Below are 23,931 nucleotides of genomic sequence, written 5' to 3'. Positions count from 1 at the left end.
ATAATGGTCTCCAACTGTATCCAGATTGCTGCAAATGCCATAATTTCATTTGTTTTTATGGCTGAGTAGTATTCTATGGTGTAGATATACAACATTTTTTATACAGTCATTGGTTGATGGGCATTTAGGCTGGTTCCATATTTTTGCATTTGTGAATTGTGCTGCTATAAACATGCATGTGCATGTGTCTTTTTCATATAATGACTTCTTTTCCTTTGGGTAGAAACCCAATAGTAGTATTGCTGGATCAAATTATAACTCCACTTTTAGTTCTTTAAGCAATCTCCATACTGTTTTCCATAGTAGTTGTACTAGTTTACATTTCCACCAGCAGTGTAAAAGTGTTCCCTTTTCACCACACCCATGCCAACATCTATTATTTTTTAATTTTTTAATTAATTCTTGTAGGAGTAAGGCAGTATCTCATTGGGGTTTTAATTTGCATTTCTCAGATAATTAGTGATGTGGAGTATTTTGTCATATGTTTGTTGGTCATTTGTATATCTTCTTTTGAGAATTGTCTATACATGTCCCTTTTCCACTTTGTGATGGGATTATTTGTTTTTTCTTGCTGATTTATTTGAGTTGTTGTAGACTTTGGATATTAGTTGTTTGTCAGATGCATAGTTCGCAAATATTTTCTCCCATTCTGTGGGTTGTCTGTTTACTCTACTAATTATTTCTTTTGCTGTGAAGAATTCTTTTAGTTTAATTAGGTCTCATCTATTTATTGCTGTTTTTGTTGCATTTGCTTTTGGGTTCTTGGTCATGAAGTCTGCCTTAGCCAACATCTCGAATTTTTCCAATGTTTATGGTTTCGGGTCTTAGATTTAAGTATTTGATCCATCTTGAGTTGATTTTTGCGTAAAGTAAAAGATGAGGATCCAGTTTCATTCTTTTATTATTATTATTATTATTATTGCTATTATACTTTAAGTTTTAGGGTACATGTACACAATGTGCAGGTTTGTCACATATGTATCCATGTGCCATGTTGGTGTGCTGCACCCATTAACTCGTCATTTAGCATTAGGTATATCTCCTAATGCTGTCCATCCCCCCTCCCACCACCCCACAACAGGCCCCGGACTGTGATGTTCCTCTTCCTGTATCCATGTGTTCTCATTGTTCAATTCCCACCTATGAGTGAGAACATGCGGTGTTTGGTTTTTTGTCCTTGCAATAGTTTACTGAGAATGATGGTTTCCAGTTTCATCCATGTCCCTACAAAGGACATGAACTCGTCATGTTTTATGGCTGCATAGTATTCCATGGTGTATATGTGCCACATTTTCTTAATCCAGTCTATCGTTGTTGGACATTTGGGTTGGTTCCAAGTCTTTGCTATTGTGAATACTGCCGCAATAAACATACGTGTGCATGTGTCTTTATAGCAGCATGATTTATAGTCCTTTGGGTATATACCCAGTAATGGGATGGCAGGGTCAAATGGTATTTCTAGTTCTAGATCCCTGAGGAATCGCCACACTGACTTCCACAATGGTTGAACTACTTTACAGTCCCACCAACAGTGCAAAAGTGTTCCTATTTCTCCACATCCTCTCCAGCACCTGTTGTTTCCTGACTTGTTAATGATGGCCATTCTAACTGGTGTGAGATGGTATCTCATTGTGGTTTTGATTTGCATTTCTCTGATGGCCAGTGATGATGAGCATTTTTTCATGTGTCTGCTGGCTGCATAAATGTCTTCTTTTGAGAAGTGTCTGTTCATATACTTTGCCCACTTTTTGATGGGGTTGTTTGTTTTTTTCTTGTCAATTTGTTTGAGTTCTTTGTAGATTCTGGGTATTAGCCCTTTGTCAGATGAGTAGGTTGTGAAAATTTTCTCCCATTCTGTAGGTTGCCTGTTCACTCTGATGGTAGTTTCTTTTGCTGTGCAGAAGCTCTTTAGTTGAATTAGATCCCATTTGTCAATTTTGGCTTTTGTTGCCATTGCTTTTGATGTTTTAGACATGAAGTCCTTGCCCATACCTATATCCTGAATGGTATTGCCTAGGTTTTCTTCTAGGGTTTTTATGGTTTTAGGTCTAACATGTAAGTCTTTAATCCATCTTCAATTAATTTTTGTATAAGGTGTAAGGAAGGGATCCAGTTTCAGCTTTCTACATATGGCTAGCCAGTTTTCCCAGCACCATTTATTAAATAGGGAATCCTTTCCCCATTGCTTGTTTTTGTCAGGTTTGTCAAAGATCAGATAGTTGTAGATATGTGGCATTATTTCTGAGGGCTCTGTTCTGTTCCATTGATCTATGTCTCTGTTTTGTTACCAGTACCATGCTGTTTTCGTTACTGCAGCCTTGTAGTATAGTTTGAAGTCAGATAGCATGATGCCTCCACCTTTGTTCTTTTGGATTAGGATTGACTTGGCGATGTGGGCTCTTTTTTGGTTCCATATGAACTTTAAAGTAGTTTTTTCCAATTCTATGAAGAAAGTCATTGGTAGCTTGATGGGGATGGCATTGAATCTATAAATTACTTTGGGCAGTATGGCCATTTTCACGATATTGATTCTTCCAACCCATGATCATGGAATGTTCTTCCATTTGTTTGTATCCTCTTTTATTTCATTGAGCAGTGGTTTGTAGCTCTCCTTGAAGAGGCCCTTCACTTCCCTTGTAACTTGGATTCCTAGGTATTTTATTCTCTTTGAAGCAATTGGGAATGGGAGTTCACTCATGATTTGGCTCTCTGTTTGTCTGTGATTGGTGTACAAGAATGCTTGTGATTTTTGTACATTGATTTTGTATCCTGAGACTTTGCTGAAGTTGCTTATCACCTTGAGGAGATTTTGGGCTGAGACAATGGGGTTTTCTAGATATACAATCATGTCATCTGCAAACAGGGACAGTTTGACTTCCTCTTTTCCTAATTGAATACGCTTTATTTCCTTCTCCTGCCTAATTGCCCTGGCCAGAACTTCCAACACTATGTTGAATAGGAGTGGTGAGAGAGGGCATCCCTGTCTTGTGCCCGTTTTCAAAGGGAATGCTTCCAGTTTTTGCCCATTCAGTATGATATTGGCTGTGGGTTTGTCATAGATAGCTCTTATTATTTTGAGATACATCCCATCAATACCTAATTTATTGAGAGTTTTTAGCATGAAGGGTTGTTGAATTTTGTCAAAGGCCTTTTCTGCATCTATTGAAATAATCATGTGGTTTTTGTCTTTGGTTCTGTTTATATGCTGGATTACATTTGTTGATTTGCATATGTTGAACCAGGCTTGCATCCCAGGGATGAAGCCCACTTGATCATAGTGGATAAGCTTTTTGATGTGTTGCTGGATTCGGTTTGCCAGTATTTTATTGAGGACTTTTGCATCAATGTTCATCAACGATATTGGTCTGAAATTCTCTTTTTTGGTTGTGTCTCTGCCAGGCTTTGGTATCAGGATGATGCTGCCCTCATAAAATGTGTTAGGGAGGATTCCCTCTTTTTCTATTTATTGGAATAATTTCAGAAGGAATGGTACCAGTTCCTCCTTGTACCTCTGGTAGAATTCAGCTGTGAATCCATCAGGTCCTGGAGTCTTTTTTGTTGGTAAGCTATTGATTATTGCCACAATTTCAGAGCCTATTATTGGTCTATTCAGAGATTCAACTTCTTCCCGGTGTCATCTTGGGAGGGTGTATTTGTTGAGGAATTTACCCATTTCTTCTATATTTACTAGTTTATTTGCATAGAGGTGTTTATAGTATTCTCTGATGGTAGATTGTATTTCTGTGGGATCGGTGGTGATATCCTCTTTATCACTTTTTATTGCGTCTATTTGATTCTTCTCTCTTTTCTTCTTTATTAGTCTTGCTAGCGGTCTATCAATTTTGCTGATCTTTTCAAAAAACCAGCTCCTGGATTCATTAATTTTTTGAAGGGTTTTTTGTGTCTCTATTTCCTTCAGTTCTGCTCTGATCTTAGTTATTTCTTGCCTTCTACTAGCTTTTGAATGTGTTTGCTCTTGCTTTTCTAGTTTTTTAATTGTGATGTTAGGGTGTCAATTTTGGATCTTTCCTGCTTTCTCTTGTGGGCATTTAGTGCTATAAATTTCCCTCTACACACTGCTTTGAATGTGTCCCAGAGATTCTGGTGTGTTGTGTCTTTGTTCTCATTGGTTTCAAAGAACATCTTTATTTCTGCCTTCATTTCATTATGTACCCAATAGTCATTCAGGAGCAGGTTGTGCAGTTTCCATGTAGTTGAGCGGTTTTCCGTGGGTTTCTTAATCCTGAGTTCTAGTTTGGTTGCACTGTGGTCTGAGGGACAGTTTGTTATAATTTCTGTTCTTTTACATTTGCTGAGGAGAGCTTTACTTCCAACTATGTGGTCAATTTTGGAATAGGTGTGGTGTGGTGCTGAAAAAAATGTATATTCTGTTGATTTGGGGTGGAGAGTTCTGTAGATGTCTATTAGGTCTGCTTGGAGCAGAGCTGAGTTCAATTCTTGGGTATCCTTGTTAACATTCTGTCTCGTTGATCTGTCTAATGTTGACAGTGGGGTGTTAAAATCTCCCATTATTATTGTGTGGGAGTCTAAGTCTCTTTGTAGGTCACTCTGGACTTGCTTTAAGAATCTGGGTGCTACTGTATTGGGTGCATATATATTTAGGATCGTTAGCTTTTCTTGTTGAATTGATCCCTTTACCATTATGTAATGGCCTTCTTTGTCTCTTTTGATCTTTGTTGGTTTAAAGTCTGTTTTATCAGAGACTAGGATTGCAACCCCTGCCTTTTTTTGTTTTCCATTTGCTTGGTAGATCTTCCTCCATCCCTTTATTTTGAGTCTTTGTGTATCTCTGCACATGAGATGGGTTTCCTGAAGACAGCACACTTATGGGTCTTGACTCCTTATCCAATTTGCCAGTCTGTGTCTTTTAATTGGAGCATTTAGCCCATTTACATTTAAAGTTAATATTGTTATGTGTGAATTTGATCCTGTCATTATGATGTTAGCTGGTTATTTTGCTCGTTAGTTGATGCAGTTTCTTCCTAGCCTTGATGGTCTTTACAATTTGGCATGTTTTTGCAGTGGCTGGTACCGGATGTTCCTTTCCATGTTTAGTGCTTCCTTCAGGAGCTCTTTTAGGGCAGGCCTGGTGGTGACATAATCTCTCAGCATTTGCTTGTCTGTAAAGGATTTTATTTCTCCTTCACTTATGAAGCTTAGTTTGGCTGGATATGAAATTCTGGGTTGAAAATTCTTTTCTTTAAGAATGTTGAATATTGGCCCCCACTCTCTTCTGGCTTGTAGAGTTTCTGCTGAGAGATCAGCTGTTAGTCTGATGGGCTTCCCTTTGTGGGTAACCCGACCTTTCTCTCTGGCTGCCCTTAACATTTTTTCCTTCATTTCAACTTTGGTGAATCTGACAATTATGTGTCTTCGAGTTGCTCTTCTCAAGAGGTATCTTTGTGGCATTCTCTGTATTTCCTGAATCTGAATGTTGGCCTGCCTTGCTAGATTGGGGTAGGTCTCCTGGATAATATCTTTCAGAGTGTTTTCCAACTTGGTTCCATTCTCCCCATCACTTTCAGGTACACCAATCAGACGTAGGTTTGGTCTTTTCACATAGTCCCATATTTCTTGGAGGCTTTGTTCATTTCTTTTTATTCTTTTTCCTCTAAACTTCCCTTCTCACTTCATTTCATTCATTTCATCTTCCATCATTGATACCCTTTCTTCCAGTTGATCGCATCGGCTACTGAGGCTTCTGCAGTCTTCACGTAGCTCTCAAAACTTGGCTTTCAGCTCCATCAGCTCCTTTAGGCACTTCTCTGCATTGGTTATTTTGGTTAAACATTCATCTAATTTTTTTTCAAAGTTTTTAACTTCTTTGCCATTGGTTTGAATTTCCTCCTGTAGCTCGGAGTAGTTTGATCGTCTGAAGCCTTCTTCTCTCAACTCGTCAAAGTCATTCTCTGTCCAGCTTTGTTCCGTTGCTGGTGAGGAACTGCGTTCCTTTGGAGGAGGAGAGGTGCTCTGCTTTTTAGAGTTTCCAGTTCTTCTGCTGTTTTCTCCCCATCTTTGTAGTTTTTTCTACTTTTGGTCTTTGATGATGGTGATGTACAGATGGGTTTTTGGTGTGGGTGTCCTTTCTGTTTGTTAGTTTTCCTTCTAACAGACAGGACCCTCAGCTGCAGGTCTGTTGGAGTTTACTAGAGGTCCACTCCAGACCCTGTTTGGCTGGGTGTCAGCAGTGGTGGCTGCAGAACAGCAGATTTTTGTGAACCGCAAATTCAGCTGTCTGATCATTCCTCTGGAAGTTTTGTCTCAGAAGAGTACCGGGCCGAGTGAGGTTTCAGTCTGTCCCTACTGGGGGGTGCTTCCCAGTTAGGCTGCTTGGGGGTCAGGGACCCACTTTAGGAGGCAGTCTGCCCATTGAGATCTCCAGCTGCGTGCTGGGAGAACCACTACTCTCTTCAAAGCTGTCAGACAGGTTCATTTAAGTCTGCAGAGGTTACTGCTGACTTTTTGTTTGTCTGTGCCCTGCCCCTAGAGGTGAAGCCTACAGAGGCAGGCAGGCCTCCTTGAGCTATGGTGGGCTCCACCCAGTTCGAGCTTCCTGGCTGCTTTGTTTACCTAAGCAAGCCTGGGCAATGGCTGGCGCCCCTCCCCCAGCCTCACTGCCGCCTTGCAGTTTGATCTCAGACTGCTGTGCTAGCAATCAGCGAGATCCGTGGGCGTAGGACCCTCCGAGCCAGGTGCGGGACACAATCTCCTGGTTTGCCGTTTTCCAAGCCCGTTGGAAAAGTGCAGTATTAGGGTGGGAGTGACCCGATTTTCCAGGTGCCATCTGTCACCCCTTTCTTTCACTAGGGAAGGGAACTCCCTGACCCCTTGCACTTCCCAAGTGAGACAATGCCTCACCCTGCTTTGGCTCAGCTGGCGCACACGGTGCACTAAACCGACTGTCCTGCACCCACTGTTTGGCACTCCCTGGTGAGATGAACCTGGTACCTCAGATGGAAATGCAGAAATCACCCGTCTTCTGCGTCGCTCAGGCTGGGAGCTGTAGACCAGAGCTATTCCTATTCGGCCGTCTTGGCTCCACCCCCAGTTTCATTCTTCTACGTGTGGGTTGCCAATTATTTCAGCAACATTTGCTGAATAGGATGTCCTTTCCCAGTTTATGTTTTTGTTTGCTTTGTTGAAGATCAGTTGACTAAGTATTTGGCTTTGTTTTGGGGTTCTCTATTCTGTTCCATTGGTCTACATGTCTATTTTTATACCAGTACCATGCTGTTTTGGTAACTACAGTCATAGTATTGTTTGAATTTGGGCAATGTAATGCTTTCAGATTTCTCCTGTTTAGTCTTGCTTTGGCTATGCAGGCTCTTTTTTGGTTACATATAAATTTTTGGATTTTTTTTCTAGTTCTGTGAATAATGATTATGGTACTTTGACAGGAATTGTGTTATATCTGTAGATTGCTTTTGGCACTGTGGTCATTTTCACAATATTGATTCTAGCCATCCATAAGCATGGGACATGTTTCCACGTGTTTGTGTCATCTAGGATTTCTCTCAGCAGTGTTTTGTAGTTTTCCTTGTAGAGATCTTTCACCTCCTTGGTTAGTTAGATTTCTAAGTATTTATTTTTTGCAGCTGTTGCAAAAGGGATTCAGTTATTGATTTGATTCTCAGGTTGGTCATTGTTGGTGTATAGCAGCGCTACTGATTTGTGTACATTGATTTTGTATCCTGAAACTTTACTGAATTCGTTTATCAGATCTAGGAACTTTTTGGATGAGTCTTTAGGGTTTTCTAGGTATACAATCATACCATCAGTTAACAGCGACACTTTGACCTCTTCTTTACTAATTTAGATGTCTTTTATTTCTTTCCCTTGTCTGATTGCTCTGTCTAGGACTTCTAGTACTCTGTTGAATAGAAGTGGTGAAAGTGGGCGTCCTTTTCTTGTTCCAGTTCTCAGGGGGAATGCTTTCAAATTTTCCCATTCAGCATAATGTTGGCTGTGGGTTTGTCATGGATAGCTTTTATTATCTTAAGGTATATTCCTTCTATGTCAATTTTGCTAAGGGTTTTCATTCCTAAATGAATGCTGGATTTTGTCAAATGCTTTTTCTGCATCTGTTGAGATAATTATATGATTTTTGTTTTTAATTCTGTTTATATAATATATCACATTTATTGATTTGTGTATGTTAAACCATCCCTGCACCCCTGATATGAAACTCACTTGATCATGGTGGATTTTCTTTTTGATATGCTGTGGGATTCAGTTAGCTAGTATTTTCTTGAGGATTTTTGCATGTATGTTCATCAGGGATATTGGTCTGTAGTTTTCTTTTCTTGTTATGTCCTTTCCCGGTTTTGGTATTAGGATGATACTGGCTTCATAGAATGATTTAGGGAGGATTTTCTCTTTCTCTATCTTTTAGAATAGTTTCAGCAGGATTGGTACCAATTCTCCTTTAAATGTCTGGTAGAATTCATCTGTGAATCCGCCTGGTTCTGGACAATTTTTGTTAGCAATTTTTTTATTACTGTTTCAATCTCCCTACTTGTTATTGGTCTGTTCAGAGTTTCTATTTCTTCCTTATGTAATCTAGGAGGGTTGCATATCTCCAGGAATTTATCTATATCCTCTAGATTTTCTAGTTTGTGTGTATAAACGTGTTCACAGTAGCCTTGAATGGTTTTTTGCATTTCTGTGGTATTGGTTGTAATATCTCCCATTTCATTTTTAGTTGAGTTTATTTGGATCTTCTCTCTACTTTTCTTGGTTAATCTTGCTAATGGTCTATTAATTTTGTTTATCTTTGTGAAGAACCAGCTTTTTATTTAATTGATCTTTTGGGGGTTTTTTGTTTCAATTTTATTAAGTTCTGCTCTGATCTTTGTTATTTCTTTTCTTCTGCTGGGTTTGGGTTTGGTTTGTTCTTGTTTCTCTAGTTCCTTGAGGTGTGATCTTAGATTGCCTCTTCATGCTCTTTCAGATATTTTGATGTAGGCATTTAATGCTATAAGTTTTCCTCTTAGCACTGCTTTTTCTGTATCTGTGAAGCTTTGATAAGTTATGTCACTATCATTCGGTTCAAAGAATTGTTTAATTTCCATCTTGATTTCATTGTTGACCCAAAGATTCTTCAACAGTAGATTATTTAATTTCCATGTATTTGTATAGTTTGGAAGGTTCCTCTTGGAGTTAATTTTCAGTTTTATTCTATTGTGGTCTGAGAGGATACTTGATATGTTTTGATTTTCTTAAATTTATTGAGACTTGTTTTGTGGCACATAATATGGTCTATCTTGGAGAAAGTTTCATGTACTGTTGATAAGAATGTATATTCTGCAGTTGTTGAGTATAATGTTCTGTAAATATTTCTTAAGTCCATTTGTTCTAGTGTATAGTTGAAGTCCATTGTTTCTGTGTTGACTTTCTGTCTTAATGATATGTCTAGTTCTGTCAGTGGAGTATTGAAGTCCCCCACTATTATTATGTTGCCATCCATCTCATTTCTTAGGTCTACTAGTAATTGTTTTATGAGGTTGGGAGCTCCAGTGTTAGGAGCATATATATTTACGATTGTGATATTTTTCTGTTGTGCTATTTTATCATTATATAAGGTCCCTCTTTGTCTTTCTTTACTGTTATTGATTTAAAATCTGATTTGTCTAATATAAGCATAGCTACTCCTGCTGGCTTTTGGTTTCCATTTGCATGGAATATTTTTCCACTTCTCTACCTTAAGTTTATGTGAGTATTAATATTTATGTGTTATATGAGTATCCTGGAGACAGCATACACTTGGTTGGTGGACTTTTATCCATTCTGCCATTCTGTATCTTTTAAGTGGGGCACTTATGCATTTTACATTCAATATTAATGTGGAGATGTGAGGTACTGTTCCATTCATCATGCTAACCTGTTGCCTAAATACCTTGTTTTGTTTTGTTTTGTTTTCATTTTGTTAGTGTTTTATAGGCCCTCTGAAATTTATGCTTTAAGGAGGTTCTGTTTTGAGGTATTTTGAGGTTTTGTTTTAACATTTAGAACTTCTTTTAGCATTTCTTGTAGTGCTTGGTAGTGGAGAGTTCTCTCAGCATTTGTCTGAAAAACACTTTATATCTCCTTCATTTATGAAGTTTAGGTTTGCTGGATACATAATTTATGGCTGAAAATAATTTTTTTCAAGGAGGCTAAAGATAGGACCCCAATCCTTTGTGGCTATAAGGTTTATGCTGAGAAATCTGCTGTTAATCTGATAGGTTTTCCTTCATAGGTTACCTAATATGATGATCTTTTTGCAATTAATTTCCCAGGAGTTATTTGAGCTCCTTGTATTTGCATGTCTAGTTCTCTAGCAAGACCAGGGAAATTTTCCTCAATTATTTCCTCGAATAAGATTTCCAAACTTTTAGATTTCTCTTCTTCCTCAGGAACACGAATTTAACATAACCTCAAATTTCTTGGAGGCTTTGTTCATTTTTTTATTCTTTTTTCTTTGTCTTAGTCTGATTCATTAATTCAAAAGCTGTGTCTTTGAGCTCTGAAGTTGTTTCTTCTACTTGTTCTAGCATATTGTTGAAACTTTCCACTGCATTTTGTATTTCTCTAAATGTGTCTTTCATTTCCAAAAGTTGTGATTGTATTTTCTTTAAGGTATCTATTTCTCTGGAGAATTTGTTATTCATATCTTGTGTTTTTTTTAGTTTAAGTTGATTTTCACCTTTCTCTGGTATCTCCTTGCATAGCTTAATAATCAATCTTCTGAATTCTTTATCTGGCAATTCAGAGCTATCTTCTTGGTTTGGATCTATTGCTGCAGAGCTGGTGTGAACTTTTGGGGATATTATAGAACTCTGTTTTATCATATTACCAGAATTACTTTTCTGATTTATTCTCATCGGGGTAGACTGTTTCTTAAAATTCTTATTGAATTTATTTTTTATTGAACTGTGGTTTTTTGGATTTTTGGGGTTTTGTCCCTCTTAAGGATCTGACTTCAATGTTTATTTTAGCCTAATTTGATTCTTGATGCTTACTCTGTATGAGATCCTTAATTATAGTGTCTTTGTGCGTTGGCTTTTCCCGATGCTGGTTGTAGTAGTTAGATTCTTGGCGTGTGGTCAAATTTACTGTCTCCTATGGAGTTGAAATGGCAGGGATTTCTCAAAGCTTATCACATTCTCTCACGGTGTACACTTTACTTATTCATTTAATTTTTTCCATGTGTTTTATTTACTGAGTTAATGATTCGAGCTTCAGGTGTCAGGGAGGTAACCCTGGGTAGGCACCAGTTGTGGCTAAGGCAAGCAGGTAGATGTAATATCCAACAGTGGGCCAAAGTCTCAGCCTTGATGAGGGTGTATGGGGGAGCTCTCAATTAGATGTGCTAAGGTTTTCTCATGGTGAAGAATGGGAGCTACCTTACCTCTTCTGCTGGGTCTTCAGGAAAGCTATTCACCTCACAGCCTCAATCCTGTTCTAGTGTTTCAGCTATTCAGATCAGACAGGTATCTCCTTTCATCTGTAGAAATTTTGATATTTCAAGTAGGAAGGAATTGTGACTGCCTCTTGTGCAGGCCTGAATCTGGAGTGTGCTCCTTCTGTGGGGCTGTGCCCACCCTGGATTTTTCCAGAAAGGCTGTCTGTAGGTGCATCCACACTGCATTCCTGTGGGGGAAGCCCCAGCTGTATCTGCAGTGGAGTGCCAGAGGGGAACAAGAACCCCTTCTCCAAGTCCCTTCAAGATCACAGAGACTACCGGCCTGTTGGGGTATAAGTGCAGACTTCCCCTACTGCACCCAGCACTGCAATTGTGCCTCTGCTGTGAGAAACTACCCACCAGTGGAAAGATCTGAACTCAAGTCCTGCTGTTCAGATTCTGCACCTGCTGTTCAGATCCTGCACCACAAGGTGATCCCTTGATGTGGTGTTCTCTCCCTTCCCCTAGGGATGGGGCTTTGTGAGAGCCAAACTGCAGAGATTGTTACTGCTCTTCTGGGTCTATCCACCCAGAGGGGATACCAAGCTCTGGGGTGGTGTTGGGAAATGTCTGCAAAGAGTCCTGTGAGGTTATCTGTCTTTAGGTCTCCCAACCATGGATACCAGCACCTGCTGTGGTTGAGGTGGCAGGGGAGTGAATTAGACTCTGTGAGAGTCCTTGGTGTAGATATGATTAGTGTGCTGGCTTTCTCAACTGCTGGTTATGCTAGCAGTGAAGTTGTACAGTGGACAGACTCAACACCTCTGGTTAGTCAGGAAATTGCAGGTGGTGGTATTTTCTGTTGTTTCCATCTTCCTAGGAGCAGGGTTATTCTGCCATGTGTTCCTGTAATGGCCTGAATTGGTTGGCCTCCAGCCAGGAGGTGGTGCTTGCAAGACAGCACCAGCTGTGGTATTAGCAGTGGGATATAAGCTTGCCCTATGTTGGCCACAGGAAGTATTCTCATTACTCAGGTGATGGGCAAGTCCATAAAGCTCCCAAGGGTGTATGTCTTTTGTGTTCATCTACCAGGGCAGGTAGAGAAATACCATCAGCTGGGGTTAGGGTTAGGTGGGTGTGAGCTCAGACTGTCCTCAGGCAGGGCTTGCCAAAGCCACCATGAGGAATGGGGATATGGTTCTCAGGCCAATAGGATTATGTCCCAGAGGGAATTATAGCTGCTTCTATTGTGCCATATAGTTCACAAGAGAAATGGGGGATAGCTGGTAGTGAAAGGCCTCACCCACCTCCCACACAGTTGGCAAGGCCAGCCTCACTCCCATAGTGCTCCACTAATGGTGCCAAGTTTAGATCCAGGCAGCTTGCTTGTGCAGAACTCAGAACTTGTCCCAGGCCATAAGCTTCCCCACTGAGCAAGCAAACTTGGCTTTCAGGTCTCACCCCTTCCTATCTGCCCACAATGTCAGCTGTGGCTCCTGCATTCATATCTGCAGCAGTTCCCATTTGCTCCCTGGTTTCTGATCAAGAAAGTTAGTGCCCAGTTGAAATTGTTGCAAAATCTAGTTGGAAACTTCTTACACCCTGTGACCCCTCCCTAATTCCACTGGGTGCCTTCCCCAAAGGCCCCTGTGACATACAGTCAGGGATGGCTTCACTGGGCTCAAGCTGGATAATGGGAGTGCCTATAAGGCTCTTCCCACTGCTACTTTTACCTTCATGGTCTTGGATAAGATGTGGGAAAATTCTTCGGATTTCCAGGCAGAGATTCTTGTTCTCTTCCCTTACTTCCTTCCAAACAAATGTAGTCTCTCTGTCTCTCCATTGTGAACCACCTAAAGCTGAGGGTGGAGTGACACAAGCATCCCTGTGGCTACCACCACTATGACTGTGCTGGGTCAGCACAGCACTGGGTATCACCCCAGGCCTGCTGTAACTACTCTCTGGCTACTGTCTATGTTTACTCAAGGCCCTGGGGATCTATAATCAGCAGGTGGTAAACCCAGCCAGGCTTGTGTCCCTCTCTTAATAGTAGCAAGTTTCCCCATTCTTTGGGTGGGTCCTGTGGTGCCGTTCAGGAGTCAGGGACTAGAATCAAAATCCTTAGATGTCTACCTGGTGTGCTATTGCACTGCACCTGAGTTGGAACTCAAATTACAAAATGCAGTCCTTCCCACTCTTCCCTCCCCATTCCAAACAGAGAAGCCTCACCTCATGGCCACCATAACTATAGACCCATGGAGACTACTGCCAGACTACCACCAATGTTCCCTTAAGGGTGAAGTTCTCTTCAGTCAGCTTGTAGTCAATGCTGTCCAGCCTGGGACTCACCCTACAGAACAGTAGGCTCCCTTCCAGCCCAAGAAACATACAGAAATGCCATATGAGAGCCATATTCTTGATTTGAGGACCCCAAAAGGTCATTTGGTGGTCTACCTCCCTGTGGCCAAGCTGGTATATAAGGTGTAAGACCAAATCCCCTTCACTTTCTTCTCTCCCTTTGGAAGCAGAAGGAATCTTGCCTCAGCTACCAGAGCTTGGAATATGCTGAGTTTCACCTGAAGCCAGCAGCTCTGTGTCACCAAAGACCATCAGCAATGTACCTGGATATCATTCCTGTTTATTCAAGGCCCAAAGGCTCTTCAGTTGGCCGGTGATGAATGTTGCCAGGACTAGGTCCTTCCCTTCAAGGCAGCAGGTTCCCTTCAGAGTATGTCTAGAAATGTCATTCAGGAGCTAGGGCCTGGAAAGGGGGCCTCATAGCTCTAACAGGTGCCCTATCCTGCTATGGATGATGTGGTATCCAAGATGCAAGATAAAGTCCTCCCCACTTTTCTCTTTTGTCTCTTCAAGCAGAAGGAAGGCATCTATTTTGGACTTGCAAGTTGTGCAGCCTGGGATAAGAAGGATGATATGAGCACTCTCTTGGCCTGGTTGGTGTCTCTGTAGGTCACATGCTCCCCTAGTCCACTGTATCTGGGCACAGTTTAGCACTAGGACTTTCCTAGGACTTGCAGTCCTTGCAGCCTAGGCTGCCTTTCAAGATTATTTAGAGCCCCAGGGCAGTTTACCCCTGGTGGCAAGGCATGCAGGAACTCAAATTCTGACTGTTGGAGTGAGTAATTCTCCCCTGACTAAGGCTGGTTTAAATGCTCTCTCTGTGGGCAGGTGTCAGTTGAGTTTCGTCCAGTTTTTCTTTCTGCTCTAATAGGACAGCACTGAGTTCAATGCCTCACAATTGCTGCACTCTCCCTCTCTGGCACACAGAAACACTCTTCCCACCAAACTGTCACTGCTAGGGAATAGGAGAGTAGTGGCATTGGTAATTCAAAGCTGTTTTTTCTACCTTTTTAGTGCCTCTTTCTGCAATATGAAATTAAAACCAGGTACTATGAGTACTCACCTAATTTTTGGTTCTTATGAAGGTGATTTTTTTTTTTTTAGCTAGTTGTTAAAGTGACATCCCTGCGGGGAAGACAATTGGTGGAGCCTTCCATTCTGCCTTCTTGCTCCATCCTCTGATACAATTACTATTTTTAAAAAGTACAAAGAAGAGCTAGAGACAAATTAAGTGAAAACAGAAATTTGAATTCTGTAGTTGAACCATCAATTCGCTAGTCAACTGTTCTCCAAGGTTCTAACATTCTGAGAATACACTGTACTTCCTTCCTCCTAATTCTTCCACATCTGACCTTTCTAACCCTTTATTTACTGTGTCTTCTGAAACACCCTTTCCATTATGAGTAAATTCTCCTATGTCCTAAACCTCTTCAAAGAATTCTCTCACCATGTCCTTGCCTTAAGCTAACCTTGGTCTTTCTCATCAAAAGTATGCTGCTTCTTTTTCTACATCCCATATACTGTGAGCCAGAGTCTATTAGCTGTCTCTTGGCTCGCTGATGCTACTCTAAATCATTACTTTTCTACCATAATGCAAAAAGACATTCATCTATGTCACCCTCTAATCTTTCTTATTCACATCGTCTGTCAACCTCTTAGACAGTTCTCCTTTCTACCCCCTAAATTCTATGATCACTTTGGTAACTTCATCTTCCATGTGAACAACCAACCCAACAAACTGACTTCAATTTTTCTTACCACCTTATCTGAAACAATGTCCATTCACATTCCATCTTGATTACTCATTCCATGCCCATGCCCAGGGCCTTATTTATCACCACAGAACTGAAATTTGGAACTCCAATGTACAACACTCTGACTAAAGCCCATAGACTTTCAGATCTCTTACACCCCTTTTACCACTACACCAGTTCATACATCTCAGTGAGTCTTCAAGTCTTTTGTGCCCTCCCTTTTCTGCCAATCTATTAAATTTATTCATAATTTTACTTTTAACTATTATTTTGGTTGCATTCTATTGTTGCTAATTTTATTTTTTCTGGTTTCAACTTTTATTTAGATTAAGGGGTACATTGTGCAGTTTGTTACATGAGTATAGTGCATAATGCTGAGGTTTGGGGTACAAATGATCTCAACACCCAGGTAGGGAACACAGTACCCAATAGGTAGTTTTTTCAGCCCATGCCCACTTCCCTTTCTCCCCCATCAGGTATTCCCCAGTGTCCATTGTTCCCATCTTTATGTCTGTATGTATTCAATATTTAGCTCCCACATGTAAGCAAGGAAATGTGGTGTTTGGTTTTCTGTTCCTATGTTAATTTGCTTAGGATAATTGCCTCCAGCTCCGTCCATGTTGCTGCAAAGGACATGATTTTGTTTTTTTATATAGCTGCATAGTATTTCATGGTATATATGTACCACATTTTCTTTAACCAGTCTATCATTGATGGCCATTTAGGTTGATTCCATGTCTTTGCCATTGTGAATAGCAGTTTGATGAACAGGTGCATGGGTGTGTTTTTTGACAGACAATTATTTTCCCTTGGCTATATAGCCACTAGTGGGGTTGCTGGGTCAAACAGAGTTCCATTTAAAGTTTTTCAACAAATCTCCAAACTGCTTTCCATAGTGACTGAACTAGTTTGCATTCCCACTAACAGTGTATGAGCACTCCCTTTTCTCCACAGCCTCACCAGCATCTGTTATTTTTTAACTTTTTACTAATTGCCATTTTGACTGTTGTGAGATGGTGTTTTACTGTGGTTTTAATTTGCATTTCTCTGGTGATTAGTGATGTTGAGTATTTTTTATGTTTGTTGGTCGCTTGTACATCTTCTTTTGAGAAGGGTCTGTTCCTGTTCTTTCCCCATTTTTAAATTGTATTATTTTGTGCTTGTTGATTTATGTTCCTTATAGATTCTGGATATTAGACCTTTGTCAGGTGTACAGTTTGCAAATATTTTCTCCCATTCTGTAAGCTGTACATTTACTTTGTTGGTAATTTCTTTTGCTTTGCAGAAATTCTTTAGTTAAATTAGGTTCTACTTGTTTATTTTTGTTTTTGTTGGAATTGATTTTGGGGACTTAGCCATAAATTATTTGCCAAAGTCAATGTTGAGAAGGATGTTTCCTAGGTTTCCTTCTAGTATTTTTAAAGTTCGAGGTTTTCCATTTAAAACTTTAATTCATCTTCATTTAATTTTTGTATATAGTGAGAGGTATAGGGTCCATTCTTTTGCATATGGCTAGCCAGTTATCCCAGCACCATTTGTTGAATAGGGAGTCCTTTCCCCATTGCTTATTTTTGTCAGTTTTGTCAAAGATCAGATGGTTGTAGGTGTGCAGGTTATTTCTGGGTTCTATATTGTGTTCCATTAGTGTATGTGTCTGTTTTTGTACCAGTATCATGCTATTTTGGTTACTGTAGCCTTATAGTATGGTTTGACATTGAGCAATGTGATGACTCGAGCTTTGTTCCTTTTGCTTACGATTGCTTTGGTAAATCAGGCTTTCTTTGGTTTCATATGAATTTTTAGAATTCATTTTTCTAACTGTGAAAAATGACATTGGTATTTTGATAGGGATAACATTAAATCCATAAATGGCATTGGGCAGTATGGCCATTTTAACAATATTGATTCTTCCACTCTATGAGCATAGAATATTTTTCCATTTATTTGTGTCATCTCTGATTTCTTTTAGCAGTGTTTTGTTATTCTCTTTGTAGAGATCTTCAATCTTCTTGATTAGATAAATTTCTAGCCATTTCACTTTTTGTGGCTATTGTAAATGGAATTGTGTTCTTGATTTGGTTCTTAGCTAAAATGTTTTTGGTGTATACAAATGTGACTGATTTTTGTACATTGATTTTATATTCTGAAACTTTACTGAATTTGTTTATTAGTTCTGGGAGTTTTTTTTTGCAGTGTCTTTAAGGTTTTCTATGTATATAATCGGCAGCAACAGAGAGATAGTTTGACTTTTTCTTTTCCTATTTGAATGCCTTTTATTGCTTTGCCTTGCCTAATTGCTTTGGCTAGGACTTCTTTGGTAGCATTCTTCCTTACTCCACTGTCCTTTCATAACATTTGCTCTGTGGCCCCCAGTTTTAAATCAATTGAAACATTTGTATATTTTCTCTCCTACACCCAGGGTGCTTGCTGAGCACTACTGGAATAAATCACACAATCATGCAGACTGGGGCTGTTAAAAATTCACATTCTCAAACCTCAATTGGGCCGTCAGTCCCTTCTTGGTCATATTTCTCTCCCATTCTCCAGAGCCAATTATTCCAACCTCCACCAATCTTTCAATGAGCTGAACCCTACTGCAGCCCATTTCTTTTTCTCAGCAGATAATATTGTCTCTTATTTTATCAAGAAAATTAAACCTCTCAGGGATGGGCAACCTCTATATTTACAGCTCTACTTCCTCTTTCCCTTATATGTCAGTATTCTTTTCTCACTCTGCATGCTGTAGTAGCTTTCAATTCCCTAGAAGATAAACTCAAATTATCTAGAATGGTATATAACACCCTTCAGGATCTACTTTCTGCATTTCTTTTCTACCTAATTTCTCACTTTTAATCCCCATAGTCCAATCACACACAGACACACACACACCCAAACACACACACATGCACACACATACTACTTTCATCTTATATTTTAGCCATATCAAAATGTTAGATGTTCCTTAAATATGCCAGGCTACTTCACACCTCCATTCCTTGCTCATTCTACTTTCTCCTCCTACCTAGGATACTCTTGCCCATATGCCCCACCCTTCTCTCTTTCATAAAGCCTTTTCTATAAATACATGCACCCATTTACTACTTTTATGCTCTGTGTCCTGTAACAACTTCTGTCACAGCAGCTGTAATAATGCAGTGCATTTATTTGTTAACATACCTGTGTCTTCTTCTAGTAAGACTGTAAGCCCTTAGTGGGCAAGGACTGTGTCTTGTTTTCCAAATATCTAGCAGAGAATTGATACATATTAAGTGGCTAATCCATCCCCTTTAACATAACTAGTATTTCAAAGTAATACAGAGCATCTAGAAAGTTTTTAGGGAAGAGGTGATGTAAGAGATTGTCTTAACGATGGTTAGAATTACATATAATAGTGATGAGGACAAAGGGCATTTTATAAATGGCAAAACAGCATTTTGCCATCCTTAAAATGCCCTGAGCAAAGAAAAAGAGACAAAACAAGAGATGGAGCTATTCATAGCATCATTTGTACGATACACATATGGTAAACAACAGGAAAGTAACTCTGTGCAGTTAGGAGGGAATATTATTGTAGTCTTGAATAGTTCTTTGAGCTTAATTAATAGGCCACTGGAGACCTTTGAGAGGGAAAGGATATGATTAGAACTGTGCTTTAAGAATAATTCAGCATAAGTGATAAGGACAGATTGAACAGAAGATAAGAAAATTAAAAAGAAATTTGTAAATTTTAAATTCAGCAAACAGTATTCCCACATTGTAAACAAAGAGCAAAAATAATGGATCAATCCTTGCCTTTTGTGCAGTCCTTTGTACAACAGTTTATTTAACTGTCATGATTTGTAGCAGTATATGAATTTGTCTTGTGCCAGTGTCTATTGAAAGGCTTTGTGGAATCTGAAACTTAATTATATGGTTTAGTGAAAATAGCACTGGACTGTGAGTGAGGTGTCTTTACTCTGCCACTAATTCTGTCTGTTACTTTCAGCAGTCATTTTAACTTTCCGGGTCATGAGGGGAGTGTATTAGATGTTCTCCAAGTGCTCTTCCATCTCTAACATTCTATAAAACTAAGTCATTCAATCCCAAAAAGAGATTTTTATAGCCTCTTCTGGTAGCTTCCTTTCACTGAGTAACTCTGCTTGATAATTGTTTTCAGTAACCTGACACATACTCCTTTTTATTATTTGTTCAAAGTGACTTGGTTCACCTCACAGTTGTGTGGGAACATAGCTGTCATCTCTTTTCATATTATTCACTTTGTGATCATAGTTGGTCTACAAATCCTTGTGAAAGCCTGAACACCAGGACACTGATAAGTTACTCTTTGTCATGCCATTTCTTATTCTAAAGGGTGCCCAGGAATTACTGGAAGGATTTTTCAAAGAATTGAATACACCTTAGAGAATCAAATTTCATATTATGCTAATAGGTTTATAGTAACAGGAGGGGTCCTGAGAAGTCATTCAGTACCATCTAATGGGACAGGAATTATACCTTTTCCTGTAAACAATAAGGGGCTTCTAAAAAGGGAGAAGGTGTGATCACTGTGGTGTTTAATCAGGACTACCTCTTCATTGCTGATACACTTTTCACATTTATACCAATTTTTCTTCTCTCTGTCCCGCCTTCTCTCTCTAGCTCTACTTGCAACTAAACAGTACATTTCTTGACTGGTATTTGACAAACTACACAAATTTACTTGGCATTCACCTTAGTCATACCTCCTATCTCATTTAATTTTTCAAAGTTATTCAGATTTTTAACTCCCATCCACCAGTTGACAACATCTGCATAAAATAATGACTCTCTTTCCTTGCCTATAATTGAGGGTATTAATAACGCAGTGGTGGACAAAGGCCAATCCTGTGAAATATAGCTATATCTCTCCCAGGGAAACACAGATCAGGTGTCATCCTCACACATAATCCCTGCCACCAATTCAATGCCAAGCAGTAACACCTAGTGAGGGCTTACCATGTCCCAAGCCCTGAGTTAAGCTCTAAGAGAGCACAAAGATGAGTGAAACCTGCTCCCTGTCCTAAGGAGTTTCAGTTAAGAAGTGCTAAGCCAAGTACATAAATGGACATAATAGAGGCTTAGAAAAATATTTTTGAATGAATGCATATAATATAATACTAGGCAGAAAGTAGTAAGTTCTATGGTTAGACCACATTTTATAAAATTTAAAGTTTCAAATCAGGCTGGTGGGCTCTTTACAATTCCAGTTTGATTTCTTCTTAGTACATCTTAGTATTTAATATAGGCTGATCTTGTCAGTATCTTTACCAAAATCTTTCTAGATATAAAAATTAAACTTAGAGGCCCCATGTCCAGCCCTATTATTTAAACTTTCACTTGAACCTCAGTAAATTTAGCTGAATTAATTAAATTAATAGTTTGAGGTAATTAAGGCTTAGGTAAACAAGATTCAGCAGACATTTCATTTTATTTATGACAAAACCATAAACCATTAATCATACAGTCAAAATCAGTTTAATTCAATCCAATTTAATTCAATTAATAACTTTTCACGTACCATTTACATACACAGCTATAAGGCCACTTCCATTTCATTCTACTCACTAAGAATGGATACATGGCTATGTATTTCTAAGAGGAATGTAACTACATTACTGTTTTCTGCAACACTTGGGGAAATAAGGTACAGTCTGCTCCTCCACACCAATCAGGCAACTGGACAATTTTGTTTCCCCATTGAGTCCTTCCTTAATGGTACCATGTGCTTTTTTCTTTTCAAGAGCTTCTTTCAGCACTACAAAAACCTGCCTTTACCTTGGAAACCTCAACTGCATCCCCAGATTTCGCTATACTTTGGCATAGAAACCTCACCTGGACTCAGGCCAAAGATCCCTGATAAACTCTTTCTGTTTGGAGCATTTATATGCAGACTCTACACTGTTTCACTCCCACCTTGCCAGAAATATGTCTGAGATAAGTAAATATTCACCTGAAGCACCTTGACTAATCACTCAAACATTTTTATTTACAAGTCCACGCATCTGCTGCTGCCACTCTTAAGGATTTTTATAGCTTGGCTTTAGAACACATTTTCCTCCTTAGAAAATCACTCCTAGACATTCACTCTTTGGTAGGCAAAATTCAAAGATGACTGCAAGTATTCTTGTCCCCTGATGTACAAGTCCTGTATAATTTCCTCCCCTTGAGTCTGAGTGGGACCTGTGGATATAATGGGATTTCATTTCTTGATTAGGTTACTAATTCATTGGTTTTCAGTTAATCAAATAGTGGATTATCCTGGGCCTACTATTCAGATGAGCCCTTTAATAGGAGGTCTAGACATCAGAGAAAGTATCAGAAAGATTTGGAGAAGAGATATCTCTCCTGATGGCCTGGAAGAAAACAAACAGCAATGTTGTAAGATAATAAGACCATGTGTCAAGGGTCTGAGGGTAGCCTTTAGGAGATGAGAGTCATCCCTGGTCAACAGATAGCAATAAAATGGGACCTCAGTCACACAACTGCAAGGGAAGAATTCTGCTAATGACAAATCATCTTGGAAAAGGACCTTAAGCCTTGGAGGAGATACTAGTTCTGGCTGACAATTTGATTGCAGTGTTGTGAGATGCTAAGCAGAAGACCCAGTTAACATTTAACTAAACTCCCAACCCACAGAAACCATGAGAAAATAATTGGATGTTGTTTTTCGTTGGTGGTAATTTGTTACACTATAGAAAACTAACACACCTTCACACCTTCTTTCATTCTTTTTATATTCACAATGACAATCCAAACAGAGGTCGAAAAGTCACGTTAAAAGTTTTAATCCTTGTGATTTAGTTAAAAATTTATTACTTCATTGAAAATATTTTCTCCCAGATCACCACTGGCCTCCTAATTACCAAGTCCAATTGTCATTTTACAAACTTCATTCTCTTTGGTCTTTCGGAACATTTCAAACCAATGACCACATTCTTTCTTAAAAACCACTCCTTTGGATTCTACAATACTACACATTTTTCATTTTTTTCCTCTCTGATACCCTTTTGCTGTCTTTTCTCCTTTATTATCTTCATTTTACAGATGAGGAAACAGTATCAGAGAAGTTAAGTAACTTGTCCAAGGTCACACAGCTAAGTGAAGAAACAATGATTCAAACTCAGACCAATCTTGGACAAAGACTATTGTGTTATTGCCACTTTACCCATATTGTCTTTGCTTCATTAGAAAATTAAGCTAATTTTTCTCCTTTCTTAAAGGAGAAGTGATTTAGTATAACTAAAAAGAAGTCTTTATTTATAAAACAGGGCACTTACTATAAATAAGAGATGGTATAGAATAAAACTAAAAACCCTCAGTGGAGGCTGCACGCAGTGGCTCATGCCTGTAATCCCAGCACTTTGGGAATCTGAGGCAGGCAGATCACCTGAGGTCAGGAGATTGAGACCAACCTGGCCAACATGGTGAAACACGGTCTCTACTAAAAATACAAAAATTAGCCGGGCATGGTGGCGGGCACCTGTAATCCGAGCTATTCGGGAGGCTGAGGCAGAAGAATTGCTTAAACCTGGGAGGCGGAGATTGCAGTGAGCCAAGATCATGCCATTACACTCCAGCCTGTGTGACAGAGTGAGACTTCCTCTCAAAAAAAAAAAAAAAAAGAAAAGAAAAAGAAAAACCCTCAACGACCATAAGTTCTAATGTTTTGATTTTTAGATCCCACAAATAAGTGAGAACATGTGATGTTTGTCTTTCTGTTCCTGACTTATTTCACTTTTCACTTAACATAATGATCTCTAGTTCTATATCTGTTGTTGCAAATTGCTGGATCTAATTTTATGGCCAAATAGTATTCCACTGTGTATATGTACTACATTTCCTTTATCCTTTCATCTGTTGATGAACACTTAGGTTGCTTCCAAATCTGAGCTATTGTAAATAGTTCTGCCAAATGCCCATTGGCAGGTGAATGGGCAAAGAAAAGGTGGTATATGCATAAAATTGAATATAATCCAGCCTTAAAAAAAGGAAGGAAATTCTGTAATATGCAACTGCATGGATGAGCCTTGAGGGCGTTATGCTAAGCAAAATAACCCAATCACAGAAAGATAAATACTGCACTTATTCCACTTAAATGAAATACCTAAAATAGTCAAATTTATAGAATCAGAAACTAGAATGGCACTTGCCAGGGGCTGCTGGGAAGGTGAGGAATGGGCATAAAATTTCAGTGAAGCAAGATGAATAAATCTTAGGATCATCTTCTAAGCAATGAAATACCCATTTTGATGTTGCTATTTATCCAATCTAGAAAAAAATAACTTTTTTTCCTTATAAGTAATATCTTGGAAGGTACTCAAGTATATCTGATGTCTCCAACAACCCTAATCAGGGGAGCTGTCAGGGACAACTTTGATCAGCAGGGTAAGGGTGGAA

General features: G+C 39.2%; 1 protein-coding gene across 3 annotated transcripts in view; it reads left to right on the top strand.

Annotated features, from left to right (window-relative positions):
• Positions 1-23,931, top strand: part of CYSLTR1 (cysteinyl leukotriene receptor 1) — a 74,031-nt gene that overhangs the window by 10,000 nt on the left and 40,100 nt on the right. The window contains exon 2 of one of the 3 annotated variants that reach the window (XM_012498779.2): positions 14,276-14,355. The exons of the other annotated variants lie outside the window; for them this stretch is intronic. The gene's annotated coding sequence lies outside the window, so the exon portion shown is untranslated. The remainder of the gene's footprint in view (positions 1-14,275; positions 14,356-23,931) is intronic. 3 annotated transcript variants of the gene reach the window in all.

This window comes from Nomascus leucogenys, chromosome X (genome assembly GCF_006542625.1).
Source record: "Nomascus leucogenys isolate Asia chromosome X, Asia_NLE_v1, whole genome shotgun sequence".
Lineage (NCBI taxonomy): Eukaryota > Metazoa > Chordata > Mammalia > Primates > Hylobatidae > Nomascus > Nomascus leucogenys.
This window is presented reverse-complemented; position numbering and strand designations above follow the sequence as displayed.